The sequence below is a fragment of the Somniosus microcephalus genome, chromosome 2 (genome assembly GCF_052327205.1).
Source record: "Somniosus microcephalus isolate GS21.2 chromosome 2, FLI_Smic_1.0, whole genome shotgun sequence".
Classification (NCBI taxonomy): Eukaryota; Metazoa; Chordata; class Chondrichthyes; order Squaliformes; family Somniosidae; genus Somniosus; species Somniosus microcephalus.
In genome coordinates this window covers 26,468,596-26,490,346 of record NC_140988.1, presented here as the reverse complement: position 1 = coordinate 26,490,346, position 21,751 = coordinate 26,468,596, and positions in this window count along the sequence as shown.

Sequence of the window (21,751 nt, the reverse complement as noted above, 5' to 3'; positions counted from 1 at the left end):
AAGGTCAGTGAATGCATCTTCAATTGCCATATCCTACCAACTGCACCACTAGCCTCAGCCACTGCTCAATGCACCACACCCCCACTTCACTCAGCAACCAACAATCTCCATCAATCATGACTCATACCTAAAAGTCATAGCTTCAACTCACCCTCACACACTTAGCACTACTGCAAGCCTCACACCCACATCTCACAGCCTGAACACTGCCAGCTATTCAACCATGATAGCCACATCACCCAAACAGATTGCACGACACTCACTGACACACTTCCCGCTCTCTTGCAGGACAAGGTGGTGCACAACTGGAGGCAGCAGGAGCTAACCGGCGGGGGAGAGGCGCGCCTGCATGTCCTAACCCCCTTGGAAGAGATGGCACTGGCCATTATTGGAAGAGCCATTGCTGAGGCCGTGGCCAGCGCTGGGGCTGAAACCATTAAAGAAGATGGTATCCTCATACCTAATCCTCCTTCTCACATCGCACTTCCCCCTCATCCCACAATCTCTTCTGATTTACAAGCTGTAGATGGGGTAAGCATGCACCTCTTACTTTCCTCCCCTCCCCTCAACACAACCCTACCCTTGTGCATTTCTCATTTCAGCTACCCAAGAACCGCAACCTGGCCAGCCAGTGGAGGAACAGCAAGAAGAGAGTGACGATGAAGACACACCGTCACTCAATTTCACACTCGCAGCCACCCGTTCAAATACTGACACTGCACGTCATTTCGAGTATAGCATTGAGGTGGGATCTGCACGTGGTGAGACACCGGGCACGAGCGGCCTGCAGCCAGAGCAGGGGGCAAGGATAGCGCAGGTGCCTGTTTGCCAGAGGTCGAGGTCGCACAAGAGTTCTGCTGCAGAGGACTCAGATGAGGACTTCGATGGGGCATGCTACAGAAGGAGTATGCACAATGAAATGCTTGGTGCATTGGGAAGCCTGCCAGAAAGTCTGCGTGCAATGGAGGAGTCTGGCAACAACTTGGCACAGGGCTTTGTGCAGAGCTTGGAGCCCATCCTTTCCAGCGTGGAAGTGGTGGCCAACTCCATTAGCCCACTTGTGGACCCAACCATGATGCAGCGTCTGATGGCCAATGTCTCAGCTTCCATTGCAGCACAAGCAGCAGCCACCCAACATCTGAGCACTGCAGTGGAAGCTCAGACTGCTGTCATGCAAGGTCAAACTGCTGCCATCATGGCTGTGGATTAGAGTGTTCAAAGGGGCTTGCAGGGTGTCACAGCAGTCCAGCAATCTTTCCTCCAACAGATTACTAGGATTGCTGAGGCACCGCCCTGGGGGAGTGGCAGTGGCTCTATGGAGCACGAGCCTGCTGTCCTCTCTCAGGATGACAGAATTCATCCTCCCACCACAGCCACTCCGCCAGTGCCCTTGCTGTTGCCTGTCAGCCAGCCAGCCCAGACTGCTGCCGCCCATGCCAAGATGGTGCAGTCCACAGCTGGGCCTTCCAGGCTCAGAGCTGCTCGAGGTCGTCCTCCAAGGCCATCTGCAGTGTCCTCCATTGAAAGCCAGAAGCCTTCCATCCAATGTTCCCTCTAAATTTTTTGGAGCCATGTGGCCCCTTTAACAGGCTGCACAGCCCATTCAAAATTCCGCATATGCGCGGTTTTTCCATTTATATGCTGGTCAGCCGGTTGCGCAGGACCTCCAGAGCGCTGCACGGCCATGCAGCTTAAAAGGAACATTGCTTCCACCAGCCATGCTGCAGCCACTGGGTTAGCAGTGCCTAGAAGCACTAAGGCAGGCAAAGGCACACAGAAGACAGGCACTAAGGGAACGCACAAGGGAGATTAGTTGACTTTTGTACACAATATTGCATGATTTCATTGATAAATTTGGTTTGTAATGTTTATTTTGCGGATGCTTTTATTTTTGCATTGTGGCCAAGCCGACTCTATGATGGTCAGTGACAGAGGGAAGGTAAGTTGTGGGACTGTTGGTGAATGGGGAATTGGGGTTGCGGTTACTGGTATCGTACTCGGATGAGTTATTCACAGACAGCCTGGGCAGAAAGGGGCCATCTAGGTTGCCTCCTCCCTTCCTCCTCCTCCTCCTCCTCATGCTCCTGCTCCTCAGCTGCTCGCCGTATAGCTGGTGGCAAGGGCTGTCCCCTCATGATGCTGAGGTTCTGCAACATGCAGCAGACCACCACGAATCTTGACACCTGCTCTGCCAAGTACTGCAGGGCTCCTCCAGAGCCGTCCAGGCAACGGAAGCATTGTCTACACCATGCCAATGGTCTGCTCTATCACATTTTGCGTGGTGGCATGGCTTTCATTGTATGCATGCTGCACACGTGTACATCAGTTACGCAAGGGGGTCATGAGCCATGTCATCAGCGGATAGCTCTTGTTGCCCAGTAGCCACCCTTTGGTTTGCCGTGGTGGCTCAAATGCAGATGGCACAGCGGACTGCCGCAGAATGAAGGCATCATGACAGCTACCAGGATACCAGGCATTGATCTGCATGATTTGCTGCCTATTGTCTCACACCAGCTGGACGTTGAAGGAGTGGAATCCCTTTTGGTTCCGGTATACAGCAGAGTTGACATGCGCTGCCTGCAAAGCAATGTGCATGCAGTCAGTAGCATCCTGCACTATGGGGAAGCCTGCAATCCTAGCAAAGCCATGTGCTCACTCCGCTTACGTGTCTCTGGCAAGAGAAAATGAAATGTAGTCAGCTCTCTTTGAATAGAGAGCCTCAGTGACCTCCCTTATGCAACAGTAGATGGCAAACTGCAAGATGTTGCAAATATCTCCAGCTCCAGCCTGGAAGGAGCCAAACGCATAAAAGTTCATCACTACACTCACCTTCACAGCCAGTGGCAATGCGGGCCTTGCCCTCCTCTAAGGTTGCAGTTGTGGCTGCAGCAAGTGGCAGATTTCAGTGAGGACGTCCTTATTGAAGCGCAGACGTCTCGCACATTGTCCCTCGCTGAGGTTCAGGTAGGAGAATTGTTCCCTGAACACCCTGGGCAGATATGGCCTCCTGCTGAGAGCCCTTCTCCCCCTCCTCCTTCTCCCTCTTTCAGCAGCTTGTCCTGCCTCTGTTCATTCTCCAAGTCATGCTGTGTTCCAAGGGGAATTCCTACTAGTGCACCTATGTCTGGGAGCAACTGGTTTGTGCAGAAGCCTTGAAGTCAGCAAAAAGTCCTTCAGCACCTGCTGCACCACTCCCTGTAGATTTTGCAACTTGAAACAAATATACGAAGCACCAAAGACTTGTAGAATCATAGCAACAGCCAGAAGAAATCAACCAGCAACTAACCTGTAAGTAGTTGATGATCCCTTTAAACAGCGCTGGTGGGGGGTGACATGAATCTTGTCATTCATGTAGAAATGACTTATGAAATAATACTGGGCGTCCTGCTGGTGGTGCTGTCCAGGGAGAGTATAAATACTCGGACATGGGCCCAGCTTGCTCAGGACATTCTTTTACAGGAACTAGTGAAGGACACAACTAGACCTCCATGTTGTAAAACAGTTGATTAAAGCTTTGTTTAACGCTTAGACCAAGTGCCTAGTAGTTTTCTTACGTCAGGGGGTCCTTCCTGCTGCTGAACGCGTGTTCAGCTGTGCAAGGTTAAGATAGAGCGTTAGCTGGAGCACTGAGCTCCAAAATGGCATCACTGGCATCAAATCAACGTTGCACGCTGAATGACGTCATGATCTGCCTGCACTGAATAATTCTGGCAGACGCTCCCTGTGCGCTAATGCCCTCACCAATATGGTATCTGGCATGATTCGCCCCACAAGTGTGCATGTGCCATAGACGCCATTTTGGAGCTCTAAGGGCACTCGTAGCACCCAAAAAGTGGGTGCCAATGATCCCAATTTCGTGCCCCTTGTTTCAGATTAAGGTCAGTGAGCCTTCTCCCCATATCAATAGGCACTAGCGCTAGACCTGTTGTAAGAGAGGCTTTTAATTATTCTGTGATATATGTGACTATGCTTGAGGAGTTTATAAAACAAGCCTGTATAGAAACACTATCCATGGGATAATAATGCACTGGATATGTTGGCCATAAACTGTAGCTTATCCATTTTGCAGTTCATTAAGAAACTCCACAGGTCTGTTTAGATGTTTATTAAACATGTCTTCAAAGGTTGTTCCAATCAACATGACAAATGCCAAAGGTTACTGGAGATGACCTGAACATGACCTGTTTTTTTATCACAGAGTTTCCTGCCCACATGGTGTTATCTCTGTATATATTAAGAAGGTGTTATCGCTATAGTAAAATGTCTTGCAATGTGTGTTATCTTTTTTATGTACAGGGCAGTATGCAATGGCAGGATTGGTAAAGCCATGAAAATTAAATATTTTTGATTATAGCTTGCGTGAAAATTAGTTTGGATTATTATAAATCATATTTTGAAAAGTTCTTTTTTTATTCATTCATGGGATGTGGGCGTTGCTGGCAAGGCCAGCATTTATTGCCCATCCCTAATTGCCCTTGAGAAGGTGATGGTGAGCCACCTTCTTGAACCGCTGCAGTCCGTGTGGAGAAGGTACTCCCACAGTGCTGTTAGGGAGGGAATTGCAGGATTTTGACCCAGCGACAATGAAGGAACGGCGATATATTTTCAAGTCTTGTTGCAGCACAGGCCAACATGGTGGCATTAATGTGGAGTTTTGGGAGCAGGCTGTTCCAGGAAATAGATCCTCCTAAATGCCATCCAATGTGCCAACTATATTGGCTAAAACCCGCCGCACTGAAATGGTATAATGAAGAATGAATGATCATTGGAGAGCTCCATAGCATAGCACACTAAGCCCCAAGTTCACTGCGCTGTGCATTTGTAAGATGTGGATTCATGCCCATATATTGAGTTTGATATCTCAGCCATGCTACTCTGGGGAGGTTCTAAGCAAAAAATAGGCATTTTCACACAGGCATAGAGAGAAAAACGTGAGGGAATCGCAACCAAACATCTACACAATTATATTTTTTTAGCAAGGGTTACTAGACAATGATCAGAAGAAGCAGGAGCCCTGGCTAATTGTTCTCTTCGCTCAGCCAAATTTGCACCTTGTCTGCCACCCAGTTAAAATCAGCTAAATCAGCACAAACCAGGAATTGAAATTGAAACTCTCCTGGTCTGGGTGGCTCAGTGACAGAGTGGACAGCCCACAGAACCGCTGATGTAATCAGATGAGCTCATCTGGATCATTACCTTAAATCCAATCATCTGCAGAATTTAGAGAATTCATATTATTTCATTTGAACAAACTGTCCAATTTCTTTGCATAATCCAGTGAAATCGCCATTAAAACACCACAACTATAACTCAACACTAAATTGGCAATCCCAGGCAGGAAGGCATAAGTAAGCTGGTGGGAAATGGAAAATTGCCACACTAATGTAGTAGGGAGTCCTCTATTGAGATTGGGGTTGAGGCATATTGTAGGGGGTACCCTCAATAATATTCCATTCACAAGCATCATACATACTAACCTGAAAATGAGCAACAATGATCGATAGCTTCAAAATTGCTGGCAACTAGGAAAAAGCCCTGAATACAGAACTATGATCTCCAATTAAATATTGGAAAGACTGAAGCCATTGTTTTCGGTCCCCGCCATAAACTCCGTTCCCTAGCCACTGACTCCATTCCCTCTCCCTAACATCTGTCTGAGGCTGAACCATGGTGTCATATTTGACCCTGAAATGAACTTCCGACCACATATCCGCAGCATAACTAAGAACGCCTATTTCCACCTCCGTAACATCGCCCGGCTCCACCCCTGCCTCAGCTCATCCGCTGCTGAAACCCTCATCCATGCCTTTGTTACCTCTAGCCTTGACTATTCCAACGCACTCCTGGCTGGCCTCCCACATTCTACCCAACGTAAACTTGAGGTCATCCAAAACTCGGCTGCCCATGACCTAACTCGCACCAAGTCCCATTCACCCATCGCCCCTGTGCTCACTGACCTACATTGGCTCCCAGTTAAGCAACGCCTTGATTTCGAAATTCTCATCCTTGTTTTCAAATCTCTCCATGGCTTCGCCCCTCCCTATCTCTGTAATCTCCTTCAGCCCCACAATCCCCCTCCCCCCCCCCCACCCCCGAGATATCTGCGCTCCTCTAATTCTGCCCTCTTGTGCATCCCTGATTATAATCACTCAACCATTGGTGGCCGTGCCTTTTGTTGCCGAGGCCCTAAGCTCTGGAATTCCCTGCCTAAACCTCTCCGAATCGCTACCTCTCTTTCCCCCTTTAAGGCGCTCCTTAAAACCTACCTCTTTGACCAAGCTTTTGGTCACATGTCCTAATTTCTCCTTATGTGGCTCAATGTCAAATATTTTTGTCTTATAATACTCCTGTGAAGCACCTTGGGACATTTTACTATGTTAAAGGTGCTATATAAATGCAAGTTGTTGTTGTTGATATATAGTTATATTGAAAATGCAGTTGGTAGGGGTAGGGGGAGGGGCATGATCTTAATTAAGTTAAACTGCAAGAATACCCAACATTCCATCATTTGAATAATAGGAAACTGTGATGTGAAATTGTAGACTCAGTGCGAGTCCTTCCTGGTTGTCTTCAATGCCAGTCCCAGATGCTGCCGCCCCCCACTCCCGCCACCAGCACCCCATGCCTGAGGCTGCTGTTCTAGGGCATTGAATGCCATTGCATGCTGTTGACGGGAATTCCTGGTCTTGCACAATGATTGCAGACAGCAGCATTCAATTCACTGGATTAGCTGCAGGTAGGATTAAGAGCACTGCTGAGGGACACAGAAAGAAAAAAAGTAGACACTCACAGAGGCTGGAAAACATTGCCTGTGTGATTTGATGGGTTGGTAATGTGATAGCTGTTGTTTGTCAATTGGTAGATTTGTTATAGGCTTTGAAAGAATGCAAATGTTTTTAATGAGTTGTGACTGATTTATTTATGGATCTGCTGCTGAAACTTTCATCTATGCTTTTGTCACCCTCCAGACTCAACTATTCCAATGCTGTCCTGGCCAGCCTCCCATTCTCCTCCCTCCATAAACTTCAGCTCATCTGCTGCCCGTATCCGATCCCGCACCAAATTCTGGTCACCCTTCTCCCATGTGCTGTCTGACCTATAATGGCGACTGGTCCCCCAACACCTCCAATTTAAAATTCTCATGCTCGTGTTTAATTATCTTCATTATCTCAACCTCCCTAGCCCTGTAATCTCATCCAGCCCTACAACCCTCTGAGAACTCGAAGAATGAGAGGGGATCTCATTGAAACTTATAAAATTCTGACAGGACTAGATAGACTGGATGCAGGAAGGATGTTCCCGATGGCGGGGGAGTCCAGAACCAGGGGTCACAGTCTAAGGATAAAGGGTAAGCCATTTAGGACAGAAATGAGGAGGAATTTCTTCACCCAGAGAGTGGTGAACCTGTGGAATTCTCTACCACAGAAGGCAGTGGAGGCCAATTGATTAAATATATTTAAGAAGGAGTTGGATATATTTCTTAAGGCTAAAGGGATCAAGGGATATGGGGAGAAAGCAGGGACAGGGTACTGAATTTGGTTGATCAGCCATGATCTCATTGAATGGCGGAGCAGGCTCGAGGGGCCGAATGGCCTACTTCTGCTCCTATCTTCTATGTATGTATGTATGTATGTAACTCCAAGTCCTTCCAAGTCTGGTGTCTTGTGCATCCCCCACTCCCTATGTCCCATGATTGGCGCCTGTGCTTTCAACCGTCTAGGCCCTAAGCTCTGGAATCTCCTCCCTAAACCTCTCTACCTCGCTGTCCTCCTTTGAGACCCTCCTTAAAACCCAGCTCTTTGGCCAATCTTTTAGTCAACCCTCCTAAAGTCTCCTTCTTTGGCTCGGCATCCATTATTCCCTGATTACCTGTCTGTGAAGCGCCTTGGGACATTTTCCACTTTAAAAGAGCTATATAAATGTTAGTTATTGTTGCTGTCGTTGTTGGATAGCAGTTTGATAAGTACATTTTTACTCAATGGGATATTTGAGCGAATCAACACACTTTGCTTAATGATAGTGTGTTATGATTTGTTGTTTTCTTATGAATGAGAGACTTGGGCCAATCCTGATTTGTTTTAGGGTCACTTAGCAGGAGCACATATTGGGAATTCAGATGCAAGTGCTTCAAATCATGGGGGTTGGAGTGGGAGAAAGCATGAGCCCAGATTCCCATAGGCACTCCCAGCAAGCAAAGCTCCATCCAGGGAACAGGATTTTATAATGGTTCCCCTTAGGCTTACTTTCACTTCATTTAATTCACCTGAATTTTTAAATGAAGTGTAAATAGGCCACTCAGAAAAGGGCCGAGGAAGTTTTTTATTAGATAAAACCTCCTCCCCATAACCTGACCTGACCTGCTGGCCGGCTCAGGGTGGCCCAGTTCATGCCCTTCCACATGGTGCCCATTTGGTGCCCATGGCTCGAAGATGGCAGTCAAATTAGCCCGAATGAAAAGTGGACCATCACAGAGGGTGAAAGCAAAATCTCTTCCAACAAGCCCAAAGGAGCTGGGCCCGGATCATATGACTCAGTTCCTTGTCTGCCTGCGGTTGGATGCCAGGCAGCTGCCACCGCCCTTGGATGCCTGTCTTGCCAGTGCCACGTGCCTCTCCTCCCTCCTCAGGAATTCCTCTTCCTCCAGATCTAACACTGCCATGGACAAGCCCAATAGAATGTTTCTGGGGCAGGCACAAAACATTAATTTTGTTTATTTACACAGCAGGATTAAAGGAGAATGTATTCAGGAACCAAAAAGTCTAAAGCAGCCACGGTTGCTTTTCTCTTTGGATAAGCTTTACTTTTGTGCAACAGTAATTCATAACAACACTTTTAAAAAAGTGAAATGCGTGCCTCAGAAAGGATGAGTGTAATTTGCACGGTCCTGAGACTAGCTGGAGTTCTTTAGAAAGTGGTGTTAATGCTGCTTTCATTCTGTGTAAGGAGCATGCTTGATCCTGCAAAAAGGATTCCCTTAAACGTTGACACATTAATTCTTCTTTCACCTCTTGTTATGGGCCAATAATCAGCTCTTAACATAGATTGCGCTGGCTATGTGACAGGATCTGACAACACCCAGGCATTGTCGGAACAAACCAGAGGTTTGCTTTTTCGCAACTCTCACATGTTTAATAATTCATAAACTACACTTAAAAATGACACTTCTTTACCGTTCAGGTACAGTACTTTAGATTCTTATGACCTGGAAAATGCATATAGGCTTTTGTAGTTGAAAACTACAATATTTTTAGATGTAACCGACTGCAGTTTTTGCTAAAATCAGCAGAAGTTGTTTTGGGGCCTTTTTATATAACGATAAAATCTACATCATATAAAAAGAAAGAAAGAACTTGTATTTATGTCGTGCCTTTCATAATCTCAGGATGTCCCAAAGTGCTTTACAACCAATGAAATACTTTGTGAAGCGTAGACACTGCTGTAATGTAGGGAAGCGTGGCAGCCAATTTGTGCATAGCAAGGTCCCACAAACAGCAAAGTGATAATGACCAGATAATCAGTTTTAGCGATGTTGGGCTGAGGGATAAATATTGGCCAGGACACCGGGGAGAACTCCCTGTCAAATGAAAATAACGAACACATTTGCATGTGACCTCCATTTCACAGGTGGATTGAGATGTTTTGAAGATGCTTATTTTAAATAGTTGGAGAAAGCAGCAAGTAAGGAATTGAGGGGGAAAAATTCAGTTGTTTGCGCCTCCCGTTAGCGCCTTAAGAGGGCGCCAATTGGGGCGCAAAGCAACTAGAGGCCGGGCGCGACGATGTTTGTGCCGCTCGTGAAATTAACTAGACATTTTGCGGCGGCGCTAAACACTTCCGCCACGATCTCCTGCGTCGGCAGATTGTGACATCATTCGAGTGTGCAACACCCCATTAGCACCCCGGACCGGATATTGAGTGGCGCCCCCTGCCTTACCGCCTGCCGCTAGCAACGACAGGTTGAGGGGAGCGTTATGCTGTCAGAAAGGGACTAGGGGAGCGCTATTTAAAGGCGACCGCTTCCTGCTTTTTTTTGTCGGTGACATTTTTGCACCATGCAGTCTGAGAGGGAGAGAGAGACTTCTGGAGAGATTCAACGCTGTGTGAAGGAGTTTTGAGTACTGAGCAGCACTTTGCAGGTTCATTTTGATTTGCCCTTCCTTGCTTCGCCAGCGCTCTGAGGTAGCGCCTCGCTCCTCGGCATTTGCGCCTTAAGACAGGTGTGAAGCGCCTGATTTAGTGCTCCAATCACCTCCAGGGGCGATAAAAGCCAAGTTTGCTGTCGGAGGCGATAATTAGCGCCAGGCGCTGAACTTTGCGCACGTCCGATAACGGCGCCCCAAACGGGGCGATACCGAATTTTTCCCCCAGAATTTTTTAGTACATGGAGTGATACGGTCATTGAAAGGGTGGCAGCTGCTGGTGACACTGTATTGTAGAGCAGTGGGCCGTCAACTGACACCCAGAGGGCCAGCTTAAGGCACCTGCAAATGCTGCAGTTGCAGGAGACTCGGGTTCAAGGAAGGCCCAGTACTGAGTGGTGCAAATCTAGCATAGCTCTGATTGATCTTTTCAATTTTGCAAGGCTGTTAAATGCACACTGTTCAACCGTTCAGGGAGCTGGACAGCAGGAGAGCAATTTATACACCGTCACTGATCAGTTCTCCAGGGGGGGCCAGGAAAGAGAGCAGATTAGCTGCTCCAGGGCACAAAGAATGGAGGAGCAGGAGTGTCTTGTATTCACTGATCACCTGCTCAGCGGGCATGGAGTTGGGAGAAACCACTGGAGAGAAAAAAGGCAGCAGTTGGAGATCACTGCGGGAGACGGGCCCTTTTGGGAGAGTCTAGCGATCACACGAGAAACAGAGAAAGCAACAGAAGCAGTCACAGAGATGGATACACAGGGAGAAAGTAATAGAGACAGGGGGAGCGAGCAATAGAGAAATGGGCTAGTGTAACAGAGAAAGAAAAGCATAGCGAGCAAGGCAAAGTGTAACAGAAACATGGGAGAAGGGGGCCCTGAAAGTTCCTGATGCAATTGGGAATCTCTGTCTACATGTTCTGGAACAAAAATTAGTTTGCCTATATTACAACAGTAACTCAACTTCAAAAGCACTTCATTAGCTGTGAAGCACTTTAAGATACCCGGCAGCAGGTATGATGCTTTCATCTTGTAGTGCCGCAACCCTTTGAAACAGCAGGAAGAATGGATGGATAGATCCTGAATGGCTGTTGGACGAGGGTTGCCCCTTGCTGCCTTGGCGACACCCGTCCGAAGCCTTCACACCGGCCCTCTTGTAGAACACACCAAGCCAAAGAAGGACAGGTGGTCAAAAAAACAAGTTTTATGGATGTCTCAAAGGAGGAGGGGAGGAGATGCAATGTGAAGGAATTCAGAGTGTGGGACCTAGACCATTGACGGTACGGCCACCAATGACGGGGGCTGCACAAGAGGCTGGAATCAGAAGAACGGAGAATTGGGAGGGGGTTGTATAGCCGAAGGCAGGTTACAGAGATTGGGTAAGGCCATGATGGAACTTTTAAGGGGCTAACAGAGGGGGCATAAAATACATAAAAAATGAAAGGGGGTGCAATGTCAGCTTCATCTCACAGCTTGAAGTCAAACTGGGGATGCAGGCTGGACAACTGACCACTGAATATGACAGTAGACCTTGTCAGAAATTTCAACAAACGTACAACTGCTTAAACTAAGGATGCAGATGTGCATAATGACCATTTTTAACATGCCAATAGCTGGTGAATCAAGTGAGGGAATTAACATGTGGAATGAAATTAGAAAGTTAAATCCAAGTGTTCTGCTTTGTTTGTTAGACTACTGAGAATCTGAAGAAGAGGTACAATTTAAAATAAATGTAAACAGAAAAACACAAAATTTGTGCTGGAAAAAAATTATGAAAACAGATCTTCCCCTGACCTAGCTTATGACCTTACCCCTTAAATACCAGCACACCAGTGATCATTTGAGTTATAAAATACTCAGGAGCCACAAGAAGCTGTAATTTCTTTAAGAGTATGCTTCAAGGGGGAATTTATAGCTCTAGCTATTTCCCTACCCAACCCCCTTCCAGCCCCATTTGTACTATAGACCCTGCAGGGACAGGATTCAATTTGAACCAGGATGACCCAAACCTGAAGGCGATCTTCCAATGTTTCTACTTGAAGCTTTCTAGACTTAGTTGATGTGCCAATGGTATTAAATTATCAGCACAACCCACACGCTGAGTGTTCTTTTCCCACAGAAAAGGACAGGAGGTGCATAGCAGCCATATATAGCAGCCTGGTGTGAACCTCCTACTTCACAGCCCCAGCCAACTCCAACTCAAGGTCAAATGGTGGGAGTCTCTTCTGATGAATTCCAAGCGGAGTAAATAACCTCACAAAGGTCAAACCCGATCATTCAGAATGATACTGCTTTAAATTCACAGCAAATGCTAATTTGTGACTGCAATATAAACAAGGGGTCAGAACCCTTATGGATCTCAAATATTCAAACTGTCAAAACGCACATCAGGTGAATTACCTCAACGATGATATTGCTGTCTCCGACCCCCCAAAAGGGATCGTATAAAATGAAAGTCGTTTAAATGCCCAGGGTCTAAAGGGTTAAGACACAGAAACATCTCTTCTGCCTGTTACATTTCCTCAGAGTCTAGACTGCTTGCTGATTTATATTTTAAATAACTGTGTTTGACCAAAAAAAGTAAATGAGATGTTGAGTAAATCATGTACTTAAAGAAATGCTTAGTTTCACAGTACCAGAAATATTACACATAGCCTCCCCCCTGGGTGAGTGAAACAGGGATAATTATAACCTGCATAGCAGCATGATATATCTGATGTCTAAATGTGGAGCTATTCTCTGCGTTTTATTTCCATGACATTCTCACCACAAGCAGTTTTTCTTGGGCTCACCATGAAATAATGAGACAAAACAAAGAGTAGTGGGTGACCTGGGATAAGGGAGCCTCTCTTGGAGCCAGGCACATTTAAAGATGATTACTACACAGTGCCCTGTCCAACAAAAATGATACGGTGTTTGAGCTGCACTATCAAACTGATCACATTAACTCCCATTCAAGCTGTGATTCGATGTGATGTTTATCAGAGGCTGAATTACTGTGTTCTCTGAGTGAGCAGTAAATTTTGTGTAAATCATTTTATTTGTGATAAAGAAAAAAAACGCACTATGATGGAGAGGTTTCAGCAAAGACTCTGAAGTAGTGTGGGGATATCACCGGTGCTTTCTTGATTAGATTTAGCCTGCACCACTGGCTGTTCCAAGGCACAGAACGTGAAGAGAAAACTACTTGGGCCACTGAAAGCCTGCTAAAGGCTGATGCATTGTACGAAAGCAAAAGTTGGTTGTGATCAAGGCAATGGCCCAAGTTTTGCGGTCCTGATGATCCGCCATCATTTCGCCTTTGAAACTGACCGTAACTTCGGGATTTCGCGCATGCGCAGCCTAAAGCAGAAATCCTGAAGTTGCGGTCTTTCATTCACTGCTCCCCCACAGGCTGCGCTGTGTCTCCCCCGCCGCCACACCATTGCCGCCACCGCCCACCCCCTCACAGAGCCGGCAATTAGTGAAATCACTCAAATCATGGACAGTGACGAAAGCTTCGGTCCTTCCGCAGTAATTACCCTGTTAAATTCCCCGTTAAAAGCTAGACCCAAAGGGATTAAGTGTAACTGGGGTTTTAACAGCGTATTGACTGCTAAACAAAGGTTATGGCCCTGAATAACTACTTTTAATTTTGTGCAGTGTCAAATTTATCTATTAATTTAATCCAAATTAAAAATTTTCAGAAACTTAAAAAAAAATGTTTACATTAAAAAACAATCTGTTCATCTTTATTTCAGGTTAGCCTTTTCCCCAGGTGAGCACTCCAATCTTTCTTTTGCTCTCTCTGCTATTTTTAAAAAGTTAGAATTTTAGGAGCTTACCCACTTCCTGGCTCGCTGTCTGTGAGAATTCTGCATTTTGATTGGCTGCTTAGGCTGCTTGTTGATGTCACAGGAGCTCTTTGCTGGGAATCCCCATTAACTTCCGTTGATTTCAATCACGTGTCCCAAAAACCCGAACTTCCCCACGCAGAGCTTGCGAGATCTTTGTGCGAAGCTTACTTCGGGCCATTGTTTCACTGCTGACTGCAAATTCCGGGCCATTGATGTATAATCCTCAGGGAAAATAAGAACATAAGACGTAGGAGCAGGAGTCGGCCATTTGGCCCCTCAAGCCTGTTCCGCCATTCAATAAGATCATGGCTGATCTGATCTTGGCCTCAACTCCACTTCCCTGCCCGCTCCCCATAACCCTCGACTCCCTTATCGTTCAAAAACCTGTCTATCTCCACCTTAAATATATTCAATGACCCAGCCTCCACAGCTCTCTGGGGAAGAGAATTCCAAAGATTCACGACCCTCAGAGAAGAAATTCCTCCTCATCTCCAATTTAAAAGGCTGCCCCCTTATTCTGAAACTATGCCCCCTAGTTCTAGATTCCCCCACGAGGGGAAACATCCTTTCTGCATCTATCCTGTCAAGCCCCTTCAGAATCTTATATCTTTCAATAAGATCCCCTCTCATTCTTCTAAACTCCAATGAGTATAGGCCCAACCTGCTCGATCTTTCTTCATAAGACAACCCCTTCATCTCCGGAATCAACCATCTGAACCTTCTCTGAACTGCCTCCAATGCAAGTATATCCTTCCTTAAATAAGGAGACCAAAACTGTACACAGTACTCCAGGTGTGGTCTCACCAACGCCCTGTACAGTTGTAACAGAACTTCCCTACTTTTATACACCATTACTCCATTCCCTTTGCAATAAAGGCCAACATTTCATTTGCCTTCCGAATTACTTGCTGTACCTGTATGCTAACTTTTTGTGATTAATGTACAAGGACTCCCAGATCCCTCTGTACCTCAGCATTTAGTAATCTCTCCCCATTTAAATAATAATTTGTTTTTTTATTTTTCCTACCAAAGTGGATAACCTCGCATTTTCCCACATTAAACTCCATCTGCCAGATTTTTGCCCACTCACTTAGGCTATCTATATCCCTTTGGAGATTCTTTGCGTCCTCCACACAATTTGCTTTCCCACCTATCTTTGTATCATCAGCAAATTTGGCTACAGTACACTCAGTCCCTTCATCCAAGTCAAATTGACAAAATTGCAGGATTTGAACACCAATAAAAAGTCCAGAATCCACGTGATGAAAAATGGAATTTGATTCATTGGGCTGGATTTTCCTCCATGATCCTGTCTGGAATCAGGCACGGTCATGGCAGAAACTGTGGGTAAAGTGGGGCAGTGAGGCCTACTGCCACCTCTCCACTCTAACCTGACTTTTCCTCCACCTCCCCTGTTGGTACCGCCGCATTGCCGCCCCTTCCCTGCCCACTGCATGTAAACACTGGGAGAGCCTGGAATCCCAGCGCATTTCCTCCCCATATGCCCCTCTTAGCGCTGCTTCCCCTGGGACCACCTGGTGAAAGGTGGCAAGCGAATCTCAGCCGAGGTCTAAAAAAAGATTTCTGCCTTCTCCTCTTTGGGGCTTTATTAACCTCTTTAAATACCCAGCTGCTGCAGCAGTGGGCGCTCCAACAGTGCTGGGGTTTTCCTGCCTTGCAGTGGGAAACTCCCACTTGCTGACAGGGATTCCATCGGGAGCCTGCTCTGTAACTGTTATGACCTTTGACCCAGGAAAATGGATCGGGGTTGTGGTGGAGTCAGCGAAGTAGGCGAAAGTTCCATCTCCACTGCTACCCTGCCGTTATGAGGAAGATCTAGCCCATTCAGTCATAGTAACCCAGTGGGCCTGGTTATGATGTTGCTGATAAAGAAAGAAAGAAATGTGATAATGACCAAATTGGGCAGGTCCAGTCTGCCCTCTCAGGTGGACGTAAAAGATGCCATGGCACTATTTCGAAGAAGAGCAAGGGAGGTCTCCCCAGTGTAGTGGCCAATATTTATCCCTCAATCAACACCTAAAGATGGATTATCTGGTCATTATCACATTGCTGTTTGTGGGATCTTGCTGTGCAGAAATTGGCTGCTGTGTTTCCTACATTGTAACAGTGACTACACTCCAAACATACTTCATCGGCTGTTAAACACTTTGGGATACTAATTCAGTTTCCAGCTGCCTGCTTTAAAGTGACTAATTATTTCACCATCTCTAATTATTGTGATGCACTGAGTGCATTATCATCTATAGTTGCAGTGGCACAAGTTATTTTTCTTTTCCTTACAGAACTCTCTTATGTTTCTACCTGGAGTCGGTCGTATGTTTCTACCTGGAGTCGGTTGTAGCTCCATGTTTATCTAAGGAGCTGCTGCATCATCACATCCTGTATCAGGCCAAAACATCTGCATTGATTGTTAGCAGTAAAGCTCACTTCTCTGGCCTGTGAAATGGATCATCCAGAGAATGTCTATCACCCAGAACTCTGTCCTTCATATGCAGAAGTTAAAATGGACAATTGACCATCACAAGCTGAACCAGGATTGCTGGAGTACGTATTACACAGAATTTACAGCACAGAAACAGGCCATTCGGCATTTATGCTCCACGTGGGCCTCCTCCCGCCCTCTTCATCTAACCCTATTAGGATATGGGGGATCTATCACTTGCCTGCTGGTAATCCAATACAAGCTTTTTGATGATTTCAGCAACCCTTTGAGATCACATTCACAAGTCATCTGCTCTAAGTTAATAGCAAAAAACTGCAGATGCTGGAAATCTGAAACAACAACAGAAAATGCTGGAAACACTCAGCAGGTCAGGCGGCATCATGGACAGAGAAACGGAGTTAACGTTTCAGGTGGAGGACCCTGAAACATTGACTCTGTTTCTCTCTCCACGATGCCGCCTGACCTGCTGAGTGTTTCCAGCATTTTCTGCTGTTGCTCTAAGTTAATGTTGCCTTCAGTTATAATGTGTTACCAACACCTAATATACAAAAAAGATGCAAGTTGAATTGTCCTGAGGTCGGGAAAGGTGCAATATAAATGCAAGTCTTTCTTTTCTTTCTTTTACAACACGTAAGTGAATGGACTGATTCGAGTCAGCTTGCCTCAGTACGTTTGTCTCTGCACCAGAAGGTTATGGGTTTGAAAAGCACAACCGGACTTTAAAGCATAATCTAGGCTGAAGTTCCAGCGCAGTCCTGAGGGAGTGTGACATTGTTGGAGGTGCTGCCCTTCAGGTGAGATGTTAAAAGAGATGTGCCATCTGCCAGTTCAGGTAGCCACTAAAGATCCCATGACATTATTCGAGGAAGAGTAGGAAATTTTGCCATCCTGGCCAACTTTTGTCCTTCACCACCTAAAAAACAGACTGATTGGCCATTCAGCTCCTGTCTGTTTGTGGGATCTACCTGGTGCAGAATAGCTGCTGTGTTTCCCTATGTAACAACAGTCCCTACGCTTTGAAAAGACATTGATATTATGAAGCACTTTGAGATGTGAAATGGCATTATGTATGTGGAAGTAGTGTTATATTAATATGGCTCAGCTATTCTCCGTGGTAACCAAGTGAGCCGTTCGTGGAGTGCGAGAGCGCATTTTGTTACATAACTACAAAATGTACCCATCCGTTAGCAAATTCATCTAATTAATTCATGAGAACTTGATACAACATTTAACATAGAAAATGTATTGAATATTACAATAAGTTCTTGTTCAAGTATTGCGGAACACTTATCGTTTATCACTTATCGTTTCCTTCTTTTTGATAATGAGGCGTTTTCTTTTGCTAAGGGCAGGTATACTGCCTATGTAATAGGACCATGAGCAACGTAGGTTTTCTGTCTAAGATTCACCACGTGATGATGGCCATACAATCGCAGGTGATGGAGGCTAAACACTGCTCCTCAACACCAGGAAGAGACAATCAAACTGTTGGCAATGGGAACAAATTGCCTGTTCATATTCTGTGCTCCTGAGCAAGGGTGTGAAGGGACCTTAGGGATGGGAAATTCATTTTAAAATAGGGAAAAGGAAGGTTCGCCTTTCTCGTTGCATTCTCTGCTCTATTGCAAAGACTCAATTCTGCAGTAACAGGAAGTTTACGGCCCACATCAGCAGCGACTCTTGATCATTCGATACAGAACTCTGACCGTCCAGTTAAGCTTCCAATAAAATGACAGGGAAAAGAAATCTGAACACCATCGAGGGCTCCATCTTCTCAGCCTAAACACGACACTTATATTGTCAGGCATGCATGATTGCATTCAATTCAGAGAGAAGTGACCTGAACTGAATGTGATCCCACAATGTTTATACTCGGGACTGCCCTTGAGTCAGTTCTTGTGCCACTGGGAGGTATTCCATTATCCGTCCGATGCATGTACTGACAGTCAATCTTCAGTTACAAATCAGAGATTCTCATTGAGCTGCTTATATGGGCTATGAAGTCTCAAATTCACACCTAGGTCGTGAGATGGGAGCGGTCACTGGAACAGGAGACCTGAGCAGTTACAGTAGATATTTCAGAGCATTTCAATTGCAACTGCAGCTCATATAATGGGCTGACACCTCCTGTCTTTACAGGACCATTTCTGCCACAGCACTGTTAGTAAACAAGTAGGAGCTGTCACTCGTGTTGCACTGAATCTCCCACAGCTCCAGACTCTCTGACAGTGGTCGATTGTTACCCCTGCCTTCCCACAAAATAGGAATTCATCGATTTAATATGTTGGAACAAAAAACTTACAAAGTTAATTAGAAAAATTCTGTTTCCCTCCTTTGCTGTGCATTGAGGCCGTGATACTTTTTTGAGATCTCGTATGGACTTCCTAAGATTTTCCAGTTCTAATAAAAGTCAGGAGTGTCAACATTTAAAGAATGCAATTGCTGTAGCTTTGCAGGGTTCTGTTGAGGAAGAAATAATCTGGTATCTATTGACTTCTGGTAAAAGGGACTTCGATTTTTTTTTTAATTTGGCACAGATTATCACTTCAACCTGGGGAGAAAAATCACTAAATTATTATACTTTGATGTTTACTCAGGGTAGATTTACACTAGTTCAGTTTCAAGCTGTCTGCTTTAAAGTGTCTAATTATTTCACCATCTCTAATTATTGTGATGCACTGAGTGCATTATCATCTATAGTTGCAGTGGTACAAGTTGTTTTTCTTTTCCTTACAGAACGCTCCTATTTTCTACCTGGAATAGGTCGTAGCTCCATGTTTATCTCAGGAGCAGCTGCATCATCACACCTTGTGTCAGGCCAAAACATCTGCATTGAATCTGTATCCGGCCCGTGAAATGAATCTTCCAGACAATATCTATCGCCCGGAACTCTGTCCTTCATATGCAGAAGTTAAAATGGGCAATTGACCATCACAAGCTGAACCAGGGTAGCTGGAGTATGTATTACGTAGAATTTACAGCACAGAAACAGGCCGTTCGGCCCAACTGGTCTAAGCCGGTGTTTATGCCCCACACGAGCCTCCTCCCGCCCTCTTCATCTAACCCTATTAGAATATGGGAGATCTGTAACTTGCCTGCTGGTAATCCAATACACGTCTTTTGATGCTTTCAGCAACCCTTTGAGTTCACATTCACAAGACATCTGCTCTAGTTAATGTTGCCTTCAGTTATAACGTGTTACCAACCCCTAATATACAAAAAAGATGACATTTAAATTATGAGTAAGCTTAGGCTTTCTGGGGCCAAATTTTACGTATTTTTTTCTCTACTGTAAGTTCTCCCTGTTGAGTATAAACTACAATGGATGACTAGTTCAGTACAATTTAGTTCGATAGAAATTGAGATGTGATTTTTACAAAACAAAAAATGACTATTGAATGCAAGAGATGCGTACAGTAACTATGTAACACTGATTTACTTTGAGTAATTAAAATGTACAGGCAAAAGATTTGGTTCTGCACTTTACTGGTTCCTTGAATTGCAACAATTAAATTTGGATCATCGTATTACTGATTTTTTTAAAAAGAAACAATAAACAACAAATTTACTAATTCATATTCCTTTTGAGAATCAGTCACATAGGGTTATTATTAATAATAAATATATCATTTGGATTTTTTTCTCACAATTTTTTCTATAAATTTGTTTAAAAAGTGGCTCCAGACACAATCGTGGAAAGTGACTTCAGTTTGAGAATGTGGGGGGAGTTGAATAGAGATGTACCTAATCGTCCTGTAATTTCCCACATTTACTACCCCAGCAATAACATATCATTCACCAAGTTTATGATTGTAATTTTACCGCTGACTGGAAGCGAAGCCATCAAATGAAAACATGTTCTTAATTGATACCATAATGAGTTGCAGCGCAATTTTGCCATTACATTGTGCACTTGCAAACAAAAGTCTACCAGTCACTTTTTTTTTACAAGAGTTTGATCCACTTAAATGAAAATCTTTGAAAAAGCATTAGCAAATCAGAAATAAAGTCAATAGCGATTCTTTGTCGCCAATTTTTGTTTGCCAACAGAGTGGGGCAGAGTTTTCCCATTGGTGCAAACAGGCTGCCAATCTGTCATCATGGTAACTCATTGGACGGTTATAACTTTTAATTTGGCACTTACAAAAGACTTCAAAATTGACCTAGGCAAACTTCAATAAGGCTGTAAAGGATACCTTTGGCAGTCAGGGATGGTTGATTCTGTGAGCCCACCACCAGTTTGATTTTTGTTCTGTATCTTTTATGTGCTTGTGATGTACTTCGAAACATTTTGAAGTTTCATTTTTGTGTGGTTTTAGGTTCTTTTTTTTGTTTTATTTGAACGTAGCAAACATAGGAGCACACAAGACCAGAAAAAGACCATGTGGTCCATCTGGCCATGTAAATAACAAAAGAAAGAGGTATGGCTGTGAGGGGGAGGGGGAGGGAAGCATGTTGCTCAACAGGAGGGCAGGAACAGCAGGGAAATTTGCAGGAGAGCCCACTGGCTAGTTTATATTGCCAGAACTCCCTGTGTTTTTGAATGGACCCCATGATGAGAACTAGCCCTGAGGTGGGTCTCATTGACCTAGGTATCATATTGGTTAGAGAGTTCGAGTCATTTATAATGCCCCAGTTACACTGCCCCAACTGGTACAGTGTCAAATGCATCAATAAAAGACAGCAACGTGAGTGGGTAACCATAGTGACACAGCCTAATTGCACCACCTGAGTAGGAGAAAGCAGAGCTCCACACAATGCCTCTGGACATGCAGTCATGAAGCTCAGCACATTGGCTTCTCATGGATGGTAAAAATTTCCACCCGTCTTGAAAGTTTATAAGGTCAGCTCCCTCAGTGTCCTGGTCCGTAAATGCACTGCTGAGCATAGTGCTAACTACAGGGCAGAAGATCCCATGGGCAAAACACGTCCAACACCATTTGGTTCGGGCACTATAGCGCTGTCCCTGGCGTCAGCCTAAAACTGGCGCTAGGCCCCTTGAATATGCTAATAAGGGGCCTAACACCTGTTTTAGGACCCATTCCAGAAATTCATTTGCCCTGATTAGAGCAGACGTCGGGCCTGCTCCGCTCAGGGTTACTTGGTCTACATGCAACCTAACCAGCAGTCCTTAAAGGAACCGTTGGAAGCCACCACCAATAAGGTACTTTAAAAAAAAACATGCTTAGCTTAGCACTACTGCGGGCCGCTGCTGGCCTGCTGCTTGACCCCACCTCCTGATCACCTCTTGCCCCTCCCAGGACATACCAGAGAGCCACTGCTGGCGACACAGCAGCCCCACATTCAACCTTG